The 17550-nt window shown below is 49.5% G+C and overlaps 30 non-coding genes across 30 annotated transcripts; 15 read left to right on the top strand and 15 right to left on the bottom strand.

The window, feature by feature from the left end:
- Window positions 1-544: 544 nt before the first annotated feature.
- Window positions 545-617, top strand: TRNAR-UCG (transfer RNA arginine (anticodon UCG)). Its single transcript has one exon. It is a non-coding gene; the product is annotated as a tRNA-Arg (tRNA).
- A 124-nt stretch (window positions 618-741) lies between these two features.
- On the bottom strand, window positions 742-851 carry TRNAL-CAA (transfer RNA leucine (anticodon CAA)). Its single transcript has 2 exons — window positions 814-851; window positions 742-787 (listed from the first exon to the last, which is right to left on the bottom strand). It is a non-coding gene; the product is annotated as a tRNA-Leu (tRNA).
- A 610-nt stretch (window positions 852-1461) lies between these two features.
- TRNAR-UCG (transfer RNA arginine (anticodon UCG)) lies at window positions 1462-1534 on the top strand. Its single transcript has one exon. It is a non-coding gene; the product is annotated as a tRNA-Arg (tRNA).
- Window positions 1535-1658: 124 nt separating this feature from the next.
- Window positions 1659-1768, bottom strand: TRNAL-CAA (transfer RNA leucine (anticodon CAA)). The gene is made up of 2 exons: window positions 1731-1768; window positions 1659-1704 (listed from the first exon to the last, which is right to left on the bottom strand). It is a non-coding gene; the product is annotated as a tRNA-Leu (tRNA).
- Window positions 1769-2378: 610 nt separating this feature from the next.
- Window positions 2379-2451, top strand: TRNAR-UCG (transfer RNA arginine (anticodon UCG)). The gene has a single exon. It is a non-coding gene; the product is annotated as a tRNA-Arg (tRNA).
- A 124-nt stretch (window positions 2452-2575) lies between these two features.
- TRNAL-CAA (transfer RNA leucine (anticodon CAA)) lies at window positions 2576-2685 on the bottom strand. Its single transcript has 2 exons — window positions 2648-2685; window positions 2576-2621 (listed from the first exon to the last, which is right to left on the bottom strand). It is a non-coding gene; the product is annotated as a tRNA-Leu (tRNA).
- Window positions 2686-3295: 610 nt separating this feature from the next.
- On the top strand, window positions 3296-3368 carry TRNAR-UCG (transfer RNA arginine (anticodon UCG)). Its single transcript has one exon. It is a non-coding gene; the product is annotated as a tRNA-Arg (tRNA).
- Window positions 3369-3492: 124 nt separating this feature from the next.
- On the bottom strand, window positions 3493-3602 carry TRNAL-CAA (transfer RNA leucine (anticodon CAA)). Its single transcript has 2 exons — window positions 3565-3602; window positions 3493-3538 (listed from the first exon to the last, which is right to left on the bottom strand). It is a non-coding gene; the product is annotated as a tRNA-Leu (tRNA).
- Window positions 3603-4212: 610 nt separating this feature from the next.
- Window positions 4213-4285, top strand: TRNAR-UCG (transfer RNA arginine (anticodon UCG)). Its single transcript has one exon. It is a non-coding gene; the product is annotated as a tRNA-Arg (tRNA).
- Window positions 4286-4409: 124 nt separating this feature from the next.
- Window positions 4410-4519, bottom strand: TRNAL-CAA (transfer RNA leucine (anticodon CAA)). Its single transcript has 2 exons — window positions 4482-4519; window positions 4410-4455 (listed from the first exon to the last, which is right to left on the bottom strand). It is a non-coding gene; the product is annotated as a tRNA-Leu (tRNA).
- A 610-nt stretch (window positions 4520-5129) lies between these two features.
- On the top strand, window positions 5130-5202 carry TRNAR-UCG (transfer RNA arginine (anticodon UCG)). Its single transcript has one exon. It is a non-coding gene; the product is annotated as a tRNA-Arg (tRNA).
- A 124-nt stretch (window positions 5203-5326) lies between these two features.
- TRNAL-CAA (transfer RNA leucine (anticodon CAA)) lies at window positions 5327-5436 on the bottom strand. The gene is made up of 2 exons: window positions 5399-5436; window positions 5327-5372 (listed from the first exon to the last, which is right to left on the bottom strand). It is a non-coding gene; the product is annotated as a tRNA-Leu (tRNA).
- A 610-nt stretch (window positions 5437-6046) lies between these two features.
- On the top strand, window positions 6047-6119 carry TRNAR-UCG (transfer RNA arginine (anticodon UCG)). The gene has a single exon. It is a non-coding gene; the product is annotated as a tRNA-Arg (tRNA).
- A 124-nt stretch (window positions 6120-6243) lies between these two features.
- Window positions 6244-6353, bottom strand: TRNAL-CAA (transfer RNA leucine (anticodon CAA)). Its single transcript has 2 exons — window positions 6316-6353; window positions 6244-6289 (listed from the first exon to the last, which is right to left on the bottom strand). It is a non-coding gene; the product is annotated as a tRNA-Leu (tRNA).
- A 610-nt stretch (window positions 6354-6963) lies between these two features.
- On the top strand, window positions 6964-7036 carry TRNAR-UCG (transfer RNA arginine (anticodon UCG)). The gene has a single exon. It is a non-coding gene; the product is annotated as a tRNA-Arg (tRNA).
- A 124-nt stretch (window positions 7037-7160) lies between these two features.
- Window positions 7161-7270, bottom strand: TRNAL-CAA (transfer RNA leucine (anticodon CAA)). Its single transcript has 2 exons — window positions 7233-7270; window positions 7161-7206 (listed from the first exon to the last, which is right to left on the bottom strand). It is a non-coding gene; the product is annotated as a tRNA-Leu (tRNA).
- Window positions 7271-7880: 610 nt separating this feature from the next.
- TRNAR-UCG (transfer RNA arginine (anticodon UCG)) lies at window positions 7881-7953 on the top strand. The gene has a single exon. It is a non-coding gene; the product is annotated as a tRNA-Arg (tRNA).
- A 124-nt stretch (window positions 7954-8077) lies between these two features.
- Window positions 8078-8187, bottom strand: TRNAL-CAA (transfer RNA leucine (anticodon CAA)). Its single transcript has 2 exons — window positions 8150-8187; window positions 8078-8123 (listed from the first exon to the last, which is right to left on the bottom strand). It is a non-coding gene; the product is annotated as a tRNA-Leu (tRNA).
- Window positions 8188-12095: 3908 nt separating this feature from the next.
- TRNAL-CAA (transfer RNA leucine (anticodon CAA)) lies at window positions 12096-12205 on the bottom strand. Its single transcript has 2 exons — window positions 12168-12205; window positions 12096-12141 (listed from the first exon to the last, which is right to left on the bottom strand). It is a non-coding gene; the product is annotated as a tRNA-Leu (tRNA).
- A 610-nt stretch (window positions 12206-12815) lies between these two features.
- On the top strand, window positions 12816-12888 carry TRNAR-UCG (transfer RNA arginine (anticodon UCG)). Its single transcript has one exon. It is a non-coding gene; the product is annotated as a tRNA-Arg (tRNA).
- A 124-nt stretch (window positions 12889-13012) lies between these two features.
- Window positions 13013-13122, bottom strand: TRNAL-CAA (transfer RNA leucine (anticodon CAA)). Its single transcript has 2 exons — window positions 13085-13122; window positions 13013-13058 (listed from the first exon to the last, which is right to left on the bottom strand). It is a non-coding gene; the product is annotated as a tRNA-Leu (tRNA).
- Window positions 13123-13732: 610 nt separating this feature from the next.
- TRNAR-UCG (transfer RNA arginine (anticodon UCG)) lies at window positions 13733-13805 on the top strand. Its single transcript has one exon. It is a non-coding gene; the product is annotated as a tRNA-Arg (tRNA).
- A 124-nt stretch (window positions 13806-13929) lies between these two features.
- On the bottom strand, window positions 13930-14039 carry TRNAL-CAA (transfer RNA leucine (anticodon CAA)). Its single transcript has 2 exons — window positions 14002-14039; window positions 13930-13975 (listed from the first exon to the last, which is right to left on the bottom strand). It is a non-coding gene; the product is annotated as a tRNA-Leu (tRNA).
- Window positions 14040-14649: 610 nt separating this feature from the next.
- Window positions 14650-14722, top strand: TRNAR-UCG (transfer RNA arginine (anticodon UCG)). Its single transcript has one exon. It is a non-coding gene; the product is annotated as a tRNA-Arg (tRNA).
- A 124-nt stretch (window positions 14723-14846) lies between these two features.
- TRNAL-CAA (transfer RNA leucine (anticodon CAA)) lies at window positions 14847-14956 on the bottom strand. The gene is made up of 2 exons: window positions 14919-14956; window positions 14847-14892 (listed from the first exon to the last, which is right to left on the bottom strand). It is a non-coding gene; the product is annotated as a tRNA-Leu (tRNA).
- A 610-nt stretch (window positions 14957-15566) lies between these two features.
- Window positions 15567-15639, top strand: TRNAR-UCG (transfer RNA arginine (anticodon UCG)). Its single transcript has one exon. It is a non-coding gene; the product is annotated as a tRNA-Arg (tRNA).
- Window positions 15640-15763: 124 nt separating this feature from the next.
- On the bottom strand, window positions 15764-15873 carry TRNAL-CAA (transfer RNA leucine (anticodon CAA)). The gene is made up of 2 exons: window positions 15836-15873; window positions 15764-15809 (listed from the first exon to the last, which is right to left on the bottom strand). It is a non-coding gene; the product is annotated as a tRNA-Leu (tRNA).
- Window positions 15874-16483: 610 nt separating this feature from the next.
- On the top strand, window positions 16484-16556 carry TRNAR-UCG (transfer RNA arginine (anticodon UCG)). Its single transcript has one exon. It is a non-coding gene; the product is annotated as a tRNA-Arg (tRNA).
- Window positions 16557-16680: 124 nt separating this feature from the next.
- On the bottom strand, window positions 16681-16790 carry TRNAL-CAA (transfer RNA leucine (anticodon CAA)). The gene is made up of 2 exons: window positions 16753-16790; window positions 16681-16726 (listed from the first exon to the last, which is right to left on the bottom strand). It is a non-coding gene; the product is annotated as a tRNA-Leu (tRNA).
- Window positions 16791-17400: 610 nt separating this feature from the next.
- Window positions 17401-17473, top strand: TRNAR-UCG (transfer RNA arginine (anticodon UCG)). Its single transcript has one exon. It is a non-coding gene; the product is annotated as a tRNA-Arg (tRNA).
- The last annotated feature ends 77 nt before the right edge of the window (window positions 17474-17550 follow it).

Raw genomic sequence — 17550 nt, 5'->3', positions numbered from 1 at the left:
CAGCATATCAACCCAGCCCGGAAGATAGATAGGTTAGGGTCACCTGAATCAAACAGTGTGTTCCCCTTGTGAAGCGGTGCCTCTGTTGCGGAGATATGGCTGTTTATGTCAATAGTCAAAGGAGCTCTTTGGAGCAACGAGAGCGTTGCCGTTCCTCCAAAGAGGTAAGCCGCAAAGCTCTCGTTGCTCCAAAGAGCTCCTTTGCATATTGACAAAACCGGCGATATGTCGGCAGTGGAGGCACCGATTCACAAGAGACCAAAAACACCCCCTAAGATTCAGGGCACCCTAATCTATCTAGCTTCCTGGCTGGAATTGATATGCTGGGTTCTGGGAGCAGACTCCCTCTAAGCTATTCTGGGTATTCCTTCTTCAACATGTTAGAAAAGGTCAAACCTATTGGTTATCGTAAGAAGATGGAGAATGGTTATATATTTATTCATTTGTCATAAACAAGAAAACGTGTTTTGCCATTGACTTTGGTTCAAGCAAAAGATTTCGTATTGCGCGGCCTCCTCATTTCGACGGGAAGGAAACTGCCCTAGACCGCGTGGCCTAATGGATAAGGCGTCTGACTTCGGATCAGAAGATTGAGGGTTCGAGTCCCTTCGTGGTCGTGGCCGGGCTGGATGCTAGAGGTCGAGAGCCCTCTTTTACCTGCTGCTAAACTCGGTTAGCACGATAGGTCACGTTGCAAGGCAAGCGACAGCCACGTAAGAGTTTCCAAGGTCAAAAGCTAACTGTCAGAAGTGGGATTTGAACCCACGCCTCCATTCGGAGACCAGAACACCCAACTTTGGTGAAGAAGTTACTCTTGAGTCTGGCGCCTTAGACCACTCGACCATCCTGACAAAGCTCTCTCGCTCCCGCCTCCAATGCCTTTCCCACTCGGTTAAAGGGAGTCTCTGACCCAAACCCAGCATATCAACCCAGCCCGGAAGATAGATAGGTTAGGGTCACCTGAATCAAACAGTGTGTTCCCCTTGTGAAGCGGTGCCTCTGTTGCGGAGATATGGCTGTTTATGTCAATAGGCAAAGGAGCTCTTTGGAGCAACGAGAGCGTTGCCGTTCCTCCAAAGAGGTAAGCCGCAAAGCTCTCGTTGCTCCAAAGAGCTCCTTTGCATATTGACAAAACCGGCGATATGTCGGCAGTGGAGGCACCGATTCACAAGAGACCAAAAACACCCCCTAAGATTCAGGGCACCCTAATCTATCTAGCTTCCTGGCTGGAATTGATATGCTGGGTTCTGGGAGCAGACTCCCTCTAAGCTATTCTGGGTATTCCTTCTTCAACATGTTAGAAAAGGTCAAACCTATTGGTTATCGTAAGAAGATGGAGAATGGTTATATATTTATTCATTTGTCATAAACAAGAAAACGTGTTTTGCCATTGACTTTGGTTCAAGCAAAAGATTTCGTATTGCGCGGCCTCCTCATTTCGACGGGAAGGAAGCTGCCCTAGACCGCGTGGCCTAATGGATAAGGCGTCTGACTTCGGATCAGAAGATTGAGGGTTCGAGTCCCTTCGTGGTCGCGGCCAGGCTGGATGCTAGAGGTCGAGAGCCCTCTTTTACCTGCTGCTAAACTCGGTTAGCACGATAGGTCACGTTTCAAGGCAAGCGACAGCCACGTAAGAGTTTCCAAGGTCAAAAGCTAACTGTCAGAAGTGGGATTTGAACCCACGCCTCCATTCGGAGACCAGAACACCCAACTTTGGTGAAGAAGTTACTCTTGAGTCTGGCGCCTTAGACCACTCGGCCATCCTGACAAAGCTCTCTCGCTCCCGCCTCCAATGCCTTTCCCACTCGGTTAAAGGGAGTCTCTGACCCAAACCCAGCATATCAACCCAGCCCGGAAGATAGATAGGTTAGGGTCACCTGAATCAAACAGTGTGTTCCCCTTGTGAAGCGGTGCCTCTGTTGCGGAGATATGGCTGTTTATGTCAATAGGCAAAGGAGCTCTTTGGAGCAACGAGAGCGTTGCCGTTCCTCCAAAGAGGTAAGCCGCAAAGCTCTCGTTGCTCCAAAGAGCTCCTTTGCATATTGACAAAACCGGCGATATGTCGGCAGTGGAGGCACCGATTCACAAGAGACCAAAAACACCCCCTAAGATTCAGGGCACCCTAATCTATCTAGCTTCCTGGCTGGAATTGATATGCTGGGTTCTGGGAGCAGACTCCCTCTAAGCTATTCTGGGTATTCCTTCTTCAACATGTTAGAAAAGGTCAAACCTATTGGTTATCGTAAGAAGATGGAGAATGGTTATATATTTATTCATTTGTCATAAACAAGAAAACGTGTTTTGCCATTGACTTTGGTTCAAGCAAAAGATTTCGTATTGCGCGGCCTCCTCATTTCGACGGGAAGGAAGCTGCCCTAGACCGCGTGGCCTAATGGATAAGGCGTCTGACTTCGGATCAGAAGATTGAGGGTTCGAGTCCCTTCGTGGTCGCGGCCGGGCTGGATGCTAGAGGTCGAGAGCCCTCTTTTACCTGCTGCTAAACTCGGTTAGCACGATAGGTCACGTTTCAAGGCAAGCGACAGCCACGTAAGAGTTTCCAAGGTCAAAAGCTAACTGTCAGAAGTGGGATTTGAACCCACGCCTCCATTCGGAGACCAGAACACCCAACTTTGGTGAAGAAGTTACTCTTGAGTCTGGCGCCTTAGACCACTCGGCCATCCTGACAAAGCTCTCTCGCTCCCGCCTCCAATGCCTTTCCCACTCGGTTAAAGGGAGTCTCTGACCCAAACCCAGCATATCAACCCAGCCCGGAAGATAGATAGGTTAGGGTCACCTGAATCAAACAGTGTGTTCCCCTTGTGAAGCGGTGCCTCTGTTGCGGAGATATGGCTGTTTATGTCAATAGTCAAAGGAGCTCTTTGGAGCAACAAGAGCGTTGCCGTTCCTCCAAAGAGGTAAGCTGCAAAGCTCTCGTTGCTCCAAAGAGCTCCTTTGCATATTGACAAAACCGGCGATATGTCGGCAGTGGAGGCACCGATTCACAACAGACCAAAAACACCCCCTAAGATTCAGGGCACCCTAATCTATCTAGCTTCCTGGCTGGAATTGATATGCTGGGTTCTGGGAGCAGACTCCCTCTAAGCTATTCTGGGTATTCCTTCTTCAACATGTTAGAAAAGGTCAAACCTATTGGTTATCGTAAGAAGATGGAGAATGGTTATATATTTATTCATTTGTCATAAACAAGAAAACGTGTTTTGCCATTGACTTTGGTTCAAGCAAAAGATTTCGTATTGCGCGGCCTCCTCATTTCGACGGGAAGGAAGCTGCCCTAGACCGCGTGGCCTAATGGATAAGGCGTCTGACTTCGGATCAGAAGATTGAGGGTTCGAGTCCCTTCGTGGTCGCGGCCGGGCTGGATGCTAGAGGTCGAGAGCCCTCTTTTACCTGCTGCTAAACTCGGTTAGCACGATAGGTCACGTTTCAAGGCAAGCGACAGCCACGTAAGAGTTTCCAAGGTCAAAAGCTAACTGTCAGAAGTGGGATTTGAACCCACGCCTCCATTCGGAGACCAGAACACCCAACTTTGGTGAAGAAGTTACTCTTGAGTCTGGCGCCTTAGACCACTCAGCCATCCTGACAAAGCTCTCTCGCTCCCGCCTCCAATGCCTTTCCCACTCGGTTAAAGGGAGTCTCTGACCCAAACCCAGCATATCAACCCAGCCCGGAAGATAGATAGGTTAGGGTCACCTGAATCAAACAGTGTGTTCCCCTTGTGAAGCGGTGCCTCTGTTGCGGAGATATGGCTGTTTATGTCAATAGGCAAAGGAGCTCTTTGGAGCAACGAGAGCGTTGCCGTTCCTCCAAAGAGGTAAGCCGCAAAGCTCTCGTTGCTCCAAAGAGCTCCTTTGCATATTGACAAAACCGGCGATATGTCGGCAGTGGAGGCACCGATTCACAAGAGACCAAAAACACCCCCTAAGATTCAGGGCACCCTAATCTATCTAGCTTCCTGGCTGGAATTGATATGCTGGGTTCTGGGAGCAGACTCCCTCTAAGCTATTCTGGGTATTCCTTCTTCAACATGTTAGAAAAGGTCAAACCTATTGGTTATCGTAAGAAGATGGAGAATGGTTATATATTTATTCATTTGTCATAAACAAGAAAACGTGTTTTGCCATTGACTTTGGTTCAAGCAAAAGATTTCGTATTGCGCGGCCTCCTCATTTCGACGGGAAGGAAGCTGCCCTAGACCGCGTGGCCTAATGGATAAGGCGTCTGACTTCGGATCAGAAGATTGAGGGTTCGAGTCCCTTCGTGGTCGCGGCCGGGCTGGATGCTAGAGGTCGAGAGCCCTCTTTTACCTGCTGCTAAACTCGGTTAGCACGATAGGTCACGTTTCAAGGCAAGCGACAGCCACGTAAGAGTTTCCAAGGTCAAAAGCTAACTGTCAGAAGTGGGATTTGAACCCACGCCTCCATTCGGAGACCAGAACACCCAACTTTGGTGAAGAAGTTACTCTTGAGTCTGGCGCCTTAGACCACTCGGCCATCCTGACAAAGCTCTCTCGCTCCCGCCTCCAATGCCTTTCCCACTCGGTTAAAGGGAGTCTCTGACCCAAACCCAGCATATCAACCCAGCCCGGAAGATAGATAGGTTAGGGTCACCTGAATCAAACAGTGTGTTCCCCTTGTGAAGCGGTGCCTCTGTTGCGGAGATATGGCTGTTTATGTCAATAGTCAAAGGAGCTCTTTGGAGCAACAAGAGCGTTGCCGTTCCTCCAAAGAGGTAAGCTGCAAAGCTCTCGTTGCTCCAAAGAGCTCCTTTGCATATTGACAAAACCGGCGATATGTCGGCAGTGGAGGCACCGATTCACAAGAGACCAAAAACACCCCCTAAGATTCAGGGCACCCTAATCTATCTAGCTTCCTGGCTGGAATTGATATGCTGGGTTCTGGGAGCAGACTCCCTCTAAGCTATTCTGGGTATTCCTTCTTCAACATGTTAGAAAAGGTCAAACCTATTGGTTATCGTAAGAAGATGGAGAATGGTTATATATTTATTCATTTGTCATAAACAAGAAAACGTGTTTTGCCATTGACTTTGGTTCAAGCAAAAGATTTCGTATTGCGCGGCCTCCTCATTTCGACGGGAAGGAAGCTGCCCTAGACCGCGTGGCCTAATGGATAAGGCGTCTGACTTCGGATCAGAAGATTGAGGGTTCGAGTCCCTTCGTGGTCGCGGCCGGGCTGGATGCTAGAGGTCGAGAGCCCTCTTTTACCTGCTGCTAAACTCGGTTAGCACGATAGGTCACGTTTCAAGGAAAGCGACAGCCACGTAAGAGTTTCCAAGGTCAAAAGCTAACTGTCAGAAGTGGGATTTGAACCCACGCCTCCATTCGGAGACCAGAACACCCAACTTTGGTGAAGAAGTTACTCTTGAGTCTGGCGCCTTAGACCACTCGGCCATCCTGACAAAGCTCTCTCGCTCCCGCCTCCAATGCCTTTCCCACTCGGTTAAAGGGAGTCTCTGACCCAAACCCAGCATATCAACCCAGCCCGGAAGATAGATAGGTTAGGGTCACCTGAATCAAACAGTGTGTTCCCCTTGTGAATCGGTGCCTCTGTTGCGGAGATATGGCTGTTTATGTCAATAGGCAAAGGAGCTCTTTGGAGCAACGAGAGCGTTGCCGTTCCTCCAAAGAGGTAAGCCACAAAGATCTCGTTGCTCCAAAGAGCTCCTTTGCATATTGACAAAACCGGCGATATGTCGGCAGTGGAGGCACCGATTCACAAGAGACCAAAAACACCCCCTAAGATTCAGGGCACCCTAATCTATCTAGCTTCCTGGCTGGAATTGATATGCTGGGTTCTGGGAGCAGACTCCCTCTAAGCTATTCTGGGTATTCCTTCTTCAACATGTTAGAAAAGGTCAAACCTATTGGTTATCGTAAGAAGATGGAGAATGGTTATATATTTATTCATTTGTCATAAACAAGAAAACGTGTTTTGCCATTGACTTTGGTTCAAGCAAAAGATTTCGTATTGCGCGGCCTCCTCATTTCGACGGGAAGGAAGCTGCCCTAGACCGCGTGGCCTAATGGATAAGGCGTCTGACTTCGGATCAGAAGATTGAGGGTTCGAGTCCCTTCGTGGTCGCGGCCGGGCTGGATGCTAGAGGTCGAGAGTCCTCTTTTATCCGGTGCTAAACTCGGTTAGCACGATAGGTCACGTTTCAAGGCAAGCGACAGCCACGTAAGAGTTTCCAAGGTCAAAAGCTAACTGTCAGAAGTGGGATTTGAACCCACGCCTCCATTCGGAGACCAGAACACCCAACTTTGGTGAAGAAGTTACTCTTGAGTCTGGCGCCTTAGACCACTCGGCCATCCTGACAAAGCTCTCTCGCTCCCGCCTCCAATGCCTTTCCCACTCGGTTAAAGGGAGTCTCTGACCCAAACCCAGCATATCAACCCAGCCCGGAAGATAGATAGGTTAGGGTCACCTGAATCAAACAGTGTGTTCCCCTTGTGAAGCGGTGCCTCTGTTGCGGAGATATGGCTGTTTATGTCAATAGGCAAAGGAGCTCTTTGGAGCAACGAGAGCGTTGCCGTTCCTCCAAAGAGGTAAGCCGCAAAGCTCTCGTTGCTCCAAAGAGCTCCTTTGCATATTGACAAAACCGGCGATATGTCGGCAGTGGAGGCACCGATTCACAAGAGACCAAAAACACCCCCTAAGATTCAGGGCACCCTAATCTATCTAGCTTCCTGGCTGGAATTGATATGCTGGGTTCTGGGAGCAGACTCCCTCTAAGCTATTCTGGGTATTCCTTCTTCAACATGTTAGAAAAGGTCAAACCTATTGGTTATCGTAAGAAGATGGAGAATGGTTATATATTTATTCATTTGTCATAAACAAGAAAACGTGTTTTGCCATTGACTTTGGTTCAAGCAAAAGATTTCGTATTGCGCGGCCTCCTCATTTCGACGGGAAGGAAGCTGCCCTAGACCGCGTGGCCTAATGGATAAGGCGTCTGACTTCGGATCAGAAGATTGAGGGTTCGAGTCCCTTCGTGGTCGCGGCCGGGCTGGATGCTAGAGGTCGAGAGCCCTCTTTTACCTGCTGCTAAACTCGGTTAGCACGATAGGTCACGTTTCAAGGCAAGCGACAGCCACGTAAGAGTTTCCAAGGTCAAAAGCTAACTGTCAGAAGTGGGATTTGAACCCACGCCTCCATTCGGAGACCAGAACACCCAACTTTGGTGAAGAAGTTACTCTTGAGTCTGGCGCCTTAGACCACTCAGCCATCCTGACAAAGCTCTCTCGCTCCCGCCTCCAATGCCTTTCCCACTCGGTTAAAGGGAGTCTCTGACCCAAACCCAGCATATCAACCCAGCCCGGAAGATAGATAGGTTAGGGTCACCTGAATCAAACAGTGTGTTCCCCTTGTGAAGCGGTGCCTCTGTTGCGGAGATATGGCTGTTTATGTCAATAGGCAAAGGAGCTCTTTGGAGCAACGAGAGCGTTGCCGTTCCTCCAAAGAGGTAAGCCGCAAAGCTCTCGTTGCTCCAAAGAGCTCCTTTGCATATTGACAAAACCGGCGATATGTCGGCAGTGGAGGCACCGATTCACAAGAGACCAAAAACACCCCCTAAGATTCAGGGCACCCTAATCTATCTAGCTTCCTGGCTGGAATTGATATGCTGGGTTCTGGGAGCAGACTCCCTCTAAGCTATTCTGGGTATTCCTTCTTCAACATGTTAGAAAAGGTCAAACCTATTGGTTATCGTAAGAAGATGGAGAATGGTTATATATTTATTCATTTGTCATAAACAAGAAAACGTGTTTTGCCATTGACTTTGGTTCAAGCAAAAGATTTCGTATTGCGCGGCCTCCTCATTTCGACGGGAAGGAAGCTGCCCTAGACCGCGTGGCCTAATGGATAAGGCGTCTGACTTCGGATCAGAAGATTGAGGGTTCGAGTCCCTTCGTGGTCGCGGCCGGGCTGGATGCTAGAGGTCGAGAGCCCTCTTTTACCTGCTGCTAAACTCGGTTAGCACGATAGGTCACGTTTCAAGGCAAGCGACAGCCACGTAAGAGTTTCCAAGGTCAAAAGCTAACTGTCAGAAGTGGGATTTGAACCCACGCCTCCATTCGGAGACCAGAACACCCAACTTTGGTGAAGAAGTTACTCTTGAGTCTGGCGCCTTAGACCACTCGGCCATCCTGACAAAGCTCTCTCGCCCCCGCCTCCAATGCCTTTCCCACTCGGTTAAAGGGAGTCTCTGACCCAAACCCAGCATATCAACCCAGCCCGGAAGATAGATAGGTTAGGGTCACCTGAATCAAACAGTGTGTTCCCCTTGTGAAGCGGTGCCTCTGTTGCGGAGATATGGCTGTTTATGTCAATAGGCAAAGGAGCTCTTTGGAGCAACGAGAGCGTTGCCGTTCCTCCAAAGAGGTAAGCCGCAAAGCTCTCGTTGCTCCAAAGAGCTCCTTTGCATATTGACAAAACCGGCGATATGTCGGCAGTGGAGGCACCGATTCACAAGAGACCAAAAACACCCCCTAAGATTCAGGGCACCCTAATCTATCTAGCTTCCTGGCTGGAATTGATATGCTGGGTTCTGGGAGCAGACTCCCTCTAAGCTATTCTGGGTATTCCTTCTTCAACATGTTAGAAAAGGTCAAACCTATTGGTTATCGTAAGAAGATGGAGAATGGTTATATATTTATTCATTTGTCATAAACAAGAAAACGTGTTTTGCCATTGACTTTGGTTCAAGCAAAAGATTTCGTATTGCGCGGCCTCCTCATTTCGACGGGAAGGAAGCTGCCCTAGACCGCGTGGCCTAATGGATAAGGCGTCTGACTTCGGATCAGAAGATTGAGGGTTCGAGTCTGTCACGGAGCAAAGGTATACGTCTTCCTCCGGATGGTCTTTTGAATCAACACGGACGCAAGAGGTCGGGAGACAACAGCAATTTATTGTAATCCACAAAGTTAGTAGCCGGCAGCGGTCACATCAACCGTAATAACAATAAGTCCACAGAAGTCACAATCCAATGATAACTTTGGTTCCTTGGTCCTGTAACTATATCCTGGCTCTCTGCAGAGCTGTGCACAGGCCGGCTAACACATACTAACTGCTAGCTACAACTATATACTAAACTGTTACTTCCTATACCTGGGGGTGGGAAGGGCTGAGTCACAGATCCTTCCCCCCTCACCTATGCCAAGGAGAGCAGACTCCCTGTCTCTTTTGAACAATGCACAGTCCAACATCTTCTTGGAGACACTGATCAGATTATCTCCACCCATTGTCCTCACTAGTTAGAGGTATTTGCATACAATGTGCTAACACACTAGACCCTAATCAGCCAACTACACATTGATGTTTACAACAGGTTAGAGAATACATTCCACATGAAATATATATTACACATGGCCTATAGTATAGACTCTAACCATCCCGTGACAACCCCTCCCCCTCTCAAAACATGTGCATGACACAATTGGCCTACACAGGTAAATTGGGGAATGCACATCAGTCTCTATAGCTCATATTTCCTCCTGCCGGGATAACCCATCTGCGTTCTGGTGTTGGTTCCCTCGGCGGTACTGAATGGTAAAGTTGTAGGGTTGAAGGGCTGGCATCTGTCAGAAAATCCGGTGGATCCATGTTGGCTTCTCCCTGAGCTTGGCTTCGGGTCACTGCTCCCACAAAGTGGCACTGTAGATTTCCAACATCGTTGCCTAACAGAACATCGGCCGGCAGCCCGCTCATCACACCAATTGTGCATCGTTTTGGTCCATAACCATAGTCGAGTTCCACGGTAGCTTTAGGAATACGTTTCCGAGTACCCCCTGCCAACTTGATAGAAATGCCAGGGCCCTCCTCTAGGGCCTCGGGTCGCACAACTCGGGGGTCCGCTACCGTTAGGAAAGCTCCCGAGTCCCGGAATCCAACAACTGTTCGGCCATCCAGTAGGACCTCCTGCAAGTGCTTCCTCTGAAGGTTTGCGGGATGTGTGGCGGAAGGCTGAATCCCATAGACCCCTGGAGGTGGAACAGATGGGTCATTCATGGAGTCATCTGGAAATGGGGCCAAACTTTCTGTCCTAGGGGTGGTTCCCAGGTAGTGAATAGGCCGGGATGCCACGGTGGCCCGTGCCCCCATGTTAGCAGGGCAACTAGCTTGCAAATGTCCAGGCCGCCCGCACCCAAAACATCTGCGCTCTAGCATTCTTCCAGTAGGTCGTTGTCTAGGGACAGGGTTGTTCATAGCTGGAGGCCGATGGGCTGGGGCAGGGGTAGAGGGGGAATTGTAATCCTGAGGCCGGACACGAAAGGTGGGTGGCTGGATGAAGGGTGTCTGGCGGACTGTGGTAGTTTTCCGCTCCTCTGCAAACAATCTCTTCCACTGCGGCTTGATGGTCAGGCCCTCATCTGCAAGAGAAGCAGCTTGCTCCACTGTGGCTGGGTTCCGTTCCAGCACCCACTCACGGATCTCAGCGGGGCACTGGGAAAAGAACTGTTCCTTAAGTATGACTTGGAGGATCTTATCGACTGTGACAGCCTCCTCTCCTTCTAGCCAGCGCTTGCATGCTTGCTTCAACTTGTGGGCGAACATGTGGAAGGAGCTTCCCCCATTGTAAGACAAAGAGCGGAACTGAACTCGGTAGGTCTCTGGAGTGACTGCATAATACTTCTGCACCGCTCTTTTAATGGCCTCATAGTCCCGCTGATCACTAGGGTCCATGGCTCTGAGAGCTTCCGCAGCCCCATCTCGTAGGTGTCCCACCAGATACCGGACCCAATCCTTCTCTGGGACTTCCATCAGGCGGCACTGGTGTTCGAAGTCCTGAAAATATCCATCAACATCCCCAGCCGCTTCCTCAAAGGTCTTGAAGTGTTTATGGGAGACATATGGTGGTTCTCTCACTGTTGGGCTGGGGGTCGACGTTTGATTATAATTCCTCATAGTTATCTCAGCCATTCGCATTTCATGCGCCATTCTTTCCTTTTCATACGCCATTCTCTGTTCCTCCTTCTCGGTTTCCTGAGCCCTCTGTAATGCTCTACTCCTTTGCTCCGCAGTTGCTCCTAGCCCCAGCACTGCCAATTCCTCCTCATACAAAACAACCCATCTGCTCTTTTGGGTCTGTACCTGCCACTCCTGTATCTCTACTGTCTCCTGGGGGCAGCCCTCCTCATGGTCGCTTTGCAGGGTCATCTCCTCCAGTGCCTCGATCAGTTGCTCTTTCGTTCTTCCCTGGTAACTCAGGTTTAGTTCCCGGGCCCTTACTTGTAGACTTGCCATAGTCCAGTTCCTGTATTCTGAGGTTGTGGCTCCATTAATCGCTGGGCTGCTGTAGTCCATCTCGCTGTCCGCTGTTGATCCCACCGCTGCCACCAGTTGTCACGGAGCAAAGGTATACGTCTTCCTCCGGATGGTCTTTTGAATCAACACGGACGCAAGAGGTCGGGAGACAACAGCAATTTATTGTAATCCACAAAGTTAGTAGCCGGCAGCGGTCACATCAACCGTAATAACAATAAGTCCACAGAAGTCACAATCCAATGATAACTTTGGTTCCTTGGTCCTGTAACTATATCCTGGCTCTCTGCAGAGCTGTGCACAGGCCGGCTAACACATACTAACTGCTAGCTACAACTATATACTAAACTGTTACTTCCTATACCTGGGGGTGGGAAGGGCTGAGTCACAGATCCTTCCCCCCTCACCTATGCCAAGGAGAGCAGACTCCCTGTCTCTTTTGAACAATGCACAGTCCAACATCTTCTTGGAGACACTGATCAGATTATCTCCACCCATTGTCCTCACTAGTTAGAGGTATTTGCATACAATGTGCTAACACACTAGACCCTAATCAGCCAACTACACATTGATGTTTACAACAGGTTAGAGAATACATTCCACATGAAATATATATTACACATGGCCTATAGTATAGACTCTAACCATCCCGTGACAGAGTCCCTTCGTGGTCGTGGCCGGGCTGGATGCTAGAGGTCGAGAGCCCTCTTTTACCTGCTGCTAAACTCGGTTAGCACGATAGGTCACGTTTCAAGGCAAGCGACAGCCACGTAAGAGTTTCCAAGGTCAAAAGCTAACTGTCAGAAGTGGGATTTGAACCCACGCCTCCATTCGGAGACCAGAACACCCAACTTTGGTGAAGAAGTTACTCTTGAGTCTGGCGCCTTAGACCACTCGGCCATCCTGACAAAGCTCTCTCGCTCCCGCCTCCAATGCCTTTCCCACTCGGTTAAAGGGAGTCTCTGACCCAAACCCAGCATATCAACCCAGCCCGGAAGATAGATAGGTTAGGGTCACCTGAATCAAACAGTGTGTTCCCCTTGTGAAGCGGTGCCTCTGTTGCGGAGATATGGCTGTTTATGTCAATAGGCAAAGGAGCTCTTTGGAGCAACGAGAGCGTTGCCGTTCCTCCAAAGAGGTAAGCCGCAAAGCTCTCGTTGCTCCAAAGAGCTCCTTTGCATATTGACAAAACCGGCGATATGTCGGCAGTGGAGGCACCGATTCACAAGAGACCAAAAACACCCCCTAAGATTCAGGGCACCCTAATCTATCTAGCTTCCTGGCTGGAATTGATATGCTGGGTTCTGGGAGCAGACTCCCTCTAAGCTATTCTGGGTATTCCTTCTTCAACATGTTAGAAAAGGTCAAACCTATTGGTTATCGTAAGAAGATGGAGAATGGTTATATATTTATTCATTTGTCATAAACAAGAAAACGTGTTTTGCCATTGACTTTGGTTCAAGCAAAAGATTTCGTATTGCGCGGCCTCCTCATTTCGACGGGAAGGAAGCTGCCCTAGACCGCGTGGCCTAATGGATAAGGCGTCTGACTTCGGATCAGAAGATTGAGGGTTCGAGTCCCTTCGTGGTCGCGGCCGGGCTGGATGCTAGAGGTCGAGAGCCCTCTTTTACCTGCTGCTAAACTCGGTTAGCACGATAGGTCACGTTTCAAGGCAAGCGACAGCCACGTAAGAGTTTCCAAGGTCAAAAGCTAACTGTCAGAAGTGGGATTTGAACCCACGCCTCCATTCGGAGACCAGAACACCCAACTTTGGTGAAGAAGTTACTCTTGAGTCTGGCGCCTTAGACCACTCGGCCATCCTGACAAAGCTCTCTCGCTCCCGCCTCCAATGCCTTTCCCACTCGGTTAAAGGGAGTCTCTGACCCAAACCCAGCATATCAACCCAGCCCGGAAGATAGATAGGTTAGGGTCACCTGAATCAAACAGTGTGTTCCCCTTGTGAAGCGGTGCCTCTGTTGCGGAGATATGGCTGTTTATGTCAATAGGCAAAGGAGCTCTTTGGAGCAACGAGAGCGTTGCCGTTCCTCCAAAGAGGTAAGCCGCAAAGCTCTCGTTGCTCCAAAGAGCTCCTTTGCATATTGACAAAACCGGCGATATGTCGGCAGTGGAGGCACCGATTCACAAGAGACCAAAAACACCCCCTAAGATTCAGGGCACCCTAATCTATCTAGCTTCCTGGCTGGAATTGATATGCTGGGTTCTGGGAGCAGACTCCCTCTAAGCTATTCTGGGTATTCCTTCTTCAACATGTTAGAAAAGGTCAAACCTATTGGTTATCGTAAGAAGATGGAGAATGGTTATATATTTATTCATTTGTCATAAACAAGAAAACGTGTTTTGCCATTGACTTTGGTTCAAGCAAAAGATTTCGTATTGCGCGGCCTCCTCATTTCGACGGGAAGGAAGCTGCCCTAGACCGCGTGGCCTAATGGATAAGGCGTCTGACTTCGGATCAGAAGATTGAGGGTTCGAGTCCCTTCGTGGTCGCGGCCGGGCTGGATGCTAGAGGTCGAGAGCCCTCTTTTACCTGCTGCTAAACTCGGTTAGCACGATAGGTCACGTTTCAAGGCAAGCGACAGCCACGTAAGAGTTTCCAAGGTCAAAAGCTAACTGTCAGAAGTGGGATTTGAACCCACGCCTCCATTCGGAGACCAGAACACCCAACTTTGGTGAAGAAGTTACTCTTGAGTCTGGCGCCTTAGACCACTCGGCCATCCTGACAAAGCTCTCTCGCTCCCGCCTCCAATGCCTTTCCCACTCGGTTAAAGGGAGTCTCTGACCCAAACCCAGCATATCAACCCAGCCCGGAAGATAGATAGGTTAGGGTCACCTGAATCAAACAGTGTGTTCCCCTTGTGAAGCGGTGCCTCTGTTGCGGAGATATGGCTGTTTATGTCAATAGGCAAAGGAGCTCTTTGGAGCAACGAGAGCGTTGCCGTTCCTCCAAAGAGGTAAGCCGCAAAGCTCTCGTTGCTCCAAAGAGCTCCTTTGCATATTGACAAAACCGGCGATATGTCGGCAGTGGAGGCACCGATTCACAAGAGACCAAAAACACCCCCTAAGATTCAGGGCACCCTAATCTATCTAGCTTCCTGGCTGGAATTGATATGCTGGGTTCTGGGAGCAGACTCCCTCTAAGCTATTCTGGGTATTCCTTCTTCAACATGTTAGAAAAGGTCAAACCTATTGGTTATCGTAAGAAGATGGAGAATGGTTATATATTTATTCATTTGTCATAAACAAGAAAACGTGTTTTGCCATTGACTTTGGTTCAAGCAAAAGATTTCGTATTGCGCGGCCTCCTCATTTCGACGGGAAGGAAGCTGCCCTAGACCGCGTGGCCTAATGGATAAGGCGTCTGACTTCGGATCAGAAGATTGAGGGTTCGAGTCCCTTCGTGGTCGCGGCCGGGCTGGATGCTAGAGGTCGAGAGCCCTCTTTTACCTGCTGCTAAACTCGGTTAGCACGATAGGTCACGTTTCAAGGCAAGCGACAGCCACGTAAGAGTTTCCAAGGTCAAAAGCTAACTGTCAGAAGTGGGATTTGAACCCACGCCTCCATTCGGAGACCAGAACACCCAACTTTGGTGAAGAAGTTACTCTTGAGTCTGGCGCCTTAGACCACTCGGCCATCCTGACAAAGCTCTCTCGCTCCCGCCTCCAATGCCTTTCCCACTCGGTTAAAGGGAGTCTCTGACCCAAACCCAGCATATCAACCCAGCCCGGAAGATAGATAGGTTAGGGTCACCTGAATCAAACAGTGTGTTCCCCTTGTGAAGCGGTGCCTCTGTTGCGGAGATATGGCTGTTTATGTCAATAGTCAAAGGAGCTCTTTGGAGCAACGAGAGCGTTGCCGTTCCTCCAAAGAGGTAAGCCGCAAAGCTCTCGTTGCTCCAAAGAGCTCCTTTGCATATTGACAAAACCGGCGATATGTCGGCAGTGGAGGCACCGATTCACAAGAGACCAAAAACACCCCCTAAGATTCAGGGCACCCTAATCTATCTAGCTTCCTGGCTGGAATTGATATGCTGGGTTCTGGGAGCAGACTCCCTCTAAGCTATTCTGGGTATTCCTTCTTCAACATGTTAGAAAAGGTCAAACCTATTGGTTATCGTAAGAAGATGGAGAATGGTTATATATTTATTCATTTGTCATAAACAAGAAAACGTGTTTTGCCATTGACTTTGGTTCAAGCAAAAGATTTCGTATTGCGCGGCCTCCTCATTTCGACGGGAAGGAAACTGCCCTAGACCGCGTGGCCTAATGGATAAGGCGTCTGACTTCGGATCAGAAGATTGAGGGTTCGAGTCCCTTCGTGGTCGTGGCCGGGCTGGATGCTAGAGGTCGAGAGCCCTCTTTTACCTGCTGCTAAACTCGGTTAGCACGATAGGTCACGTTGCAAGGCAAGCGACAGCCACGTAAGAGTTTCCAAGGTCAAAAGCTAACTGTCAGAAGTGGGATTTGAACCCACGCCTCCATTCGGAGACCAGAACACCCAACTTTGGTGAAGAAGTTACTCTTGAGTCTGGCGCCTTAGACCACTCGACCATCCTGACAAAGCTCTCTCGCTCCCGCCTCCAATGCCTTTCCCACTCGGTTAAAGGGAGTCTCTGACCCAAACCCAGCATATCAACCCAGCCCGGAAGATAGATAGGTTAGGGTCACCTGAATCAAACAGTGTGTTCCCCTTGTGAAGCGGTGCCTCTGTTGCGGAGATATGGCTGTTTATGTCAATAGGCAAAGGAGCTCTTTGGAGCAACGAGAGCGTTGCCGTTCCTCCAAAGAGGTAAGCCGCAAAGCTCTCGTTGCTCCAAAGAGCTCCTTTGCATATTGACAAAACCGGCGATATGTCGGCAGTGGAGGCACCGATTCACAAGAGACCAAAAACACCCCCTAAGATTCAGGGCACCCTAATCTATCTAGCTTCCTGGCTGGAATTGATATGCTGGGTTCTGGGAGCAGACTCCCTCTAAGCTATTCTGGGTATTCCTTCTTCAACATGTTAGAAAAGGTCAAACCTATTGGTTATCGTAAGAAGATGGAGAATGGTTATATATTTATTCATTTGTCATAAACAAGAAAACGTGTTTTGCCATTGACTTTGGTTCAAGCAAAAGATTTCGTATTGCGCGGCCTCCTCATTTCGACGGGAAGGAAGCTGCCCTAGACCGCGTGGCCTAATGGATAAGGCGTCTGACTTCGGATCAGAAGATTGAGGGTTCGAGTCCCTTCGTGGTCGCGGCCAGGCTGGATGCTAGAGGTCGAGAGCCCTCTTTTACCTGCTGCTAAACTCGGTTAGCACGATAGGTCACGTTTCAAGGCAAGCGACAGCCACGTAAGAGTTTCCAAGGTCAAAAGCTAACTGTCAGAAGTGGGATTTGAACCCACGCCTCCATTCGGAGACCAGAACACCCAACTTTGGTGAAGAAGTTACTCTTGAGTCTGGCGCCTTAGACCACTCGGCCATCCTGACAAAGCTCTCTCGCTCCCGCCTCCAATGCCTTTCCCACTCGGTTAAAGGGAGTCTCTGACCCAAACCCAGCATATCAACCCAGCCCGGAAGATAGATAGGTTAGGGTCACCTGAATCAAACAGTGTGTTCCCCTTGTGAAGCGGTGCCTCTGTTGCGGAGATATGGCTGTTTATGTCAATAGGCAAAGGAGCTCTTTGGAGCAACGAGAGCGTTGCCGTTCCTCCAAAGAGGTAAGCCGCAAAGCTCTCGTTGCTCCAAAGAGCTCCTTTGCATATTGACAAAACCGGCGATATGTCGGCAGTGGAGGCACCGATTCACAAGAGACCAAAAACACCCCCTAAGATTCAGGGCACCCTAATCTATCTAGCTTCCTGGCTGGAATTGATATGCTGGGTTCTGGGAGCAGACTCCCTCTAAGCTATTCTGGGTATTCCTTCTTCAACATGTTAGAAAAGGTCAAACCTATTGGTTATCGTAAGAAGATGGAGAATGGTTATATATTTATTCATTTGTCATAAACAAGAAAACGTGTTTTGCCATTGACTTTGGTTCAAGCAAAAGATTTCGTATTGCGCGGCCTCCTCATTTCGACGGGAAGGAAGCTGCCCTAGACCGCGTGGCCTAATGGATAAGGCGTCTGACTTCGGATCAGAAGATTGAGGGTTCGAGTCCCTTCGTGGTCGCGGCCGGGCTGGATGCTAGAGGTCGAGAGCCCTCTTTTACCTGCTGCTAAACTCGGTTAGCACGATAGGTCACGTTT

This window comes from Leptodactylus fuscus, chromosome 11, assembly GCF_031893055.1.
Source record: "Leptodactylus fuscus isolate aLepFus1 chromosome 11, aLepFus1.hap2, whole genome shotgun sequence".
NCBI lineage: Eukaryota > Metazoa > Chordata > Amphibia > Anura > Leptodactylidae > Leptodactylus > Leptodactylus fuscus.
This window is presented reverse-complemented; position numbering and strand designations above follow the sequence as displayed.